The sequence below is a fragment of the Bos indicus genome, chromosome 23 (genome assembly GCF_029378745.1).
Source record: "Bos indicus isolate NIAB-ARS_2022 breed Sahiwal x Tharparkar chromosome 23, NIAB-ARS_B.indTharparkar_mat_pri_1.0, whole genome shotgun sequence".
Lineage (NCBI taxonomy): Eukaryota > Metazoa > Chordata > Mammalia > Artiodactyla > Bovidae > Bos > Bos indicus.
In genome coordinates this window covers 49,261,451-49,265,312 of record NC_091782.1, presented here as the reverse complement: position 1 = coordinate 49,265,312, position 3,862 = coordinate 49,261,451, and the positions used below count along the sequence as shown (strand labels likewise).

Sequence of the window (3,862 nt, the reverse complement as noted above, 5' to 3'; positions counted from 1 at the left end):
GCCTCCTAGACGCGGGACAGTCGTCTTCCTCCTGGGTACTTACTCAGCAACAGGGATGGGGAACAATCAGCCTGAAAGATGGGCGTCTCCAGGGTCTCTGCTCCCTGGGCTGGGTCAGCCTGGAGCTGGAAGTGAGTCTATACGGCTGCTGAAAAACAGGAATTTGTAATGGAAATGCCGCCAGACCCTTTAACAGGGCCTCGCTGGCCAGAGCTGCGATCATCTAGTAAATAAGGTGAATGGTCTCTGCTTATCTCATTTCACAGCCGAGCTGTGTATTGCCAGATAAATCAAATCAGGGTAAACGGCTTCATCTAATAAACTGGGTCAACACATAATGTATTTGTTCAGGTTCGCACTTTCATTGATTCTCATTTGATTTCAGAAGAGATATTTCAGCTCCTGTTGGAACGTTTTTCAGATGCATACTTCCTTCTGGGAAGGGGAGGCTGAGAGGCTGGGACACAGCTGGGTTTTTCTTTTTTCCCTTTTAAATAAATTAAGTTTTCTGATTCTTGGAAGTTCTGCTTTCCATCTTTATGCTTCAGAGAGGGGGAGGGGGTCATGGTAGGACCGCTGGGGGAGAAAGTGGAGAAGAAGCAGGAAGAAAGAACTCCAAGTCTTCATCTGCATTTCCCAAGAATGTTTTAGTGATGTTTGCTAATGTATCATTCATTAACCATCAGCCACTATGAAAAACATAATCTATCTCGCAAAGTGGACATTATTATCGCATTAAATCATTTCACAATATACCTGAACGGTTCCACATGAGAGGCCTGGCCTGCCCCAGCCCAGATGCCTCCAGGGCAACTCTTCAGCAGTAATGAGATACGGGGTCTGTCTGTGATGAATACGACATTACTCGTGTCAGTGGTTGCGGACGGCACCCAGAATATTTCTTCTTACAGGTTTTTTTTTTTTTTTTTCTTTTTTCTGTAGCGAAGGAACTCAGGCAAAGCACTATTAACCCAGTAAATGAAGCTCTAAAGATCACAGAGTGTGTCCATTAGGAGACGAGACGGTGACTAATCCAATTTTTCTTGCAGGAAGAGACCCTGATGCTCTGGTACCATCTGGGGACGGCGGGCCCCGCGTCACACACAAGGCTCTGTGCTCAGTCCTTTCCGGCCGTCTTTCTCTGCCTTTGTCTAAGAACAATTATGGCACCGCCCCTGCTCTCCCTAGGGCTCCTCTTGCCCAGAGCCTCTTTGAAGGTGATTAAAAGAATGTCCGTTGGTAGAAGATCTAGCAAAGAGTGTTGGGTGGGGGAAAGAAGAAAGGGCCCTCGGTAAGTCTTTCCATTTCCCATTCATCAGGACACTTTCTGAGGGTTCAGATATGTTTGGTAGTCAGGCTGGAATCAACAAAAAGGTACCAGGGTTTCCTTACTCTCTGCTCCTGTGAAAACACATCGAACAGTCTTGCTTCTTGGGAAAGAATCCATCATTTTATCTCTCATTAGGGCATCCACTTATTTCTTTTATTCCTTGAAACACTGTTTGCAGGCATGAAAAATTTTTTGTACAATGTTACGTTGGTTTCTGCTGTACAACAACTCGAATCAGCCATATGATACGTATGTCCCTTCCCTCTTGAACCTCCCTTCCCTTCCCCCACCCCAGCCCTCCAGGTCATCACAGGGCCACGGGGCTCCCTGTGTTACGCAGCCAACGTCTTGCCAGCCGTCTAGTCACACGCAATAGTGTGTATATCTTGATGCCTCTTTCTCCGTCTGTCCCCCGCTCTCCATCCCACTCTGGGTCACAAGTCCATTCTCTACATCTGCGTCTCCATCCCTTCTCTGCAAGTGAAGTGAAGTGAAGTGGCTCAGTCGTGTCCGACTCTTTGCAACCCCGTGGACTGTAGCCCTCCAGGCTCCTCCATCCATGGGATTCTCCAGGCAAGAATACTGGAGTGGGTTGCCATTTCCTTCTCTAGGGGATCTTCCTGACCCAGGGATTGAACCCAGGTCTCCTGCATTGCAGGCAAACGCTTTAACCTCTGAGCCACCAGGGAAGCAAGACCTTGGTCGGTTCCACGGAGACTTGAACTCGGATGGCTGGATTCAGAGTCCAGAGTGCTAACCATTACACCATGGAACCGTGCTCTCTGCAAGTGGGTTCATCATACCATTTTTCTAGATTCCATAAATATGCGGGCATTTGTTTGCGATGTCGGTGGACGAAAACAAGATTCCAGATTCCTTTTACCTAGATAGCCAAGGAGAGGTGTAGGGGGGACTATCTTGAGGACCTCGATGAAAATCTAAGCCAAGTGGAGATGCTTTCCATAACTTTCCTCTAAATCTGTTCCTCTTGCTTCCCTTCAGCACAAAGGTGTGTCACACACCCACGTGCCCTGTGCGGCACACTCATCGCTCACAGAGTCCTCACCCCAGCTAACGCGTGTCCCAGTGAAGATCAAGTCTAACTCCACACGAGGTCTGTTCCTTGAACCTTTGTATTCTATTGCTTTCGCTTCAAGTTAAGAATGTTGCCTATGGCCTCAGATAGACAGGACGACTCATTGTCAAGGCTCTGACCTTTAAGTGTATGGCGCTTTTCCATTCTTACAGAGATAGAAAGCTGCAGAATACAGAAAAGCATTGGTCCTGTTGGAGGTTTACAGGAAAACCCTGACCTGATCTAGGACAGCTGCAAGAACAAAGAGCATCAAGAGATTTGCAACAACCAACCCTCACCTGGCCTTTAAGCCTGCTTTGCTGAAACCCTAGGGAATTTGGGGCTTTCTAGGGGTCACAGTCCACCCGTTCTCTTTGCATGGTCCTGAAACGAACATTTTCCTGCTCCAAATTCTGATGTTTTGGTATTGCTTGGCCTCATTCTGCGTGGGGCACATGAACTTGAGTTCAGTAATACAAATACAAAAAGGCAAAAAGCCACAGACTCTCCCCTTTGAATAGCCACTAAGAAGCTGCACTGCCACCCCACTTACAATTGGATTCCAGTCTGGCTGCCATCATATGTAACTAAGTGTGGTGTTTAATTTTTTAACATGATGGCCCTACATCAACACTTCCCAAGAGAACCTCAAAAATACATTCCCCAAAGAGTAGCCTGGAGAGTCAGAAAATAGATCTTCACCCCCCAGATTTGTTTTCTGTACTTAATCAATTCAGAAAGATTGGCTTAATTTTCCACACTGGCAAATGTAGTTTGAAACACCCCCTTTGAAAGTCAAATTTATAATATTTCATATTACTCTGGTGTATCAGCTCAGGTGATGTGGAAAATGTAATTCTGAAAACATTTTGGCTTACTTGGGGTCTTTAGAAGGGACAGTGTAGTATGAGTCATGATTTTGTATCTAAATGTATCTCTACTTCCCTTCTCATGCTGAAATGACTTTATAGATTTTATTAGTTTCAGTGAAATTTATTTACATTGAATGAATCAATCAATCTCACCCCGCACCCCAGCTCGCTTGCTTGCCTTGTTTCTCTTTCTATTTTTTTCTCATTTGACTAGAGACCAGTTGATGAGGCATTTTACTGACGATACCCATATTATTCATACCATGGTATTTACCATTTATTTCCCAGAAAGTATATCTAGGTGTTCTGTATTTTATTTCATTGAGAGAGATTATTTCATTGTAACTAATACAAGAGCATACTGTCTACATCATTAACTGAGATCTAACAGGTAATTAAAAATAAACCCCATCTCTTTCTTCTTGAAATTTTCACTGCAGTGTGCTTTTTTTTGGGGGGGGGGACTATTTTTTCTTCTCTTGCCCAAATATTTTATTATTCCTGGATTCATTCCCCCCATATATAAGTCCAGAAAATGTTCATTGATATGGATCAGAGTATTCCTAGATTTTACTGTTTATTTCC

General features: G+C 44.6%; 1 non-coding gene across 1 annotated transcript; it reads right to left on the bottom strand.

Annotated features, from left to right (window-relative positions):
* Positions 1-2,033: 2,033 nt before the first annotated feature.
* On the bottom strand, positions 2,034-2,105 carry TRNAQ-CUG (transfer RNA glutamine (anticodon CUG)). Its single transcript has one exon. It is a non-coding gene; the product is annotated as a tRNA-Gln (tRNA).
* Between the last annotated feature and the right edge of the window lie 1,757 nt (positions 2,106-3,862).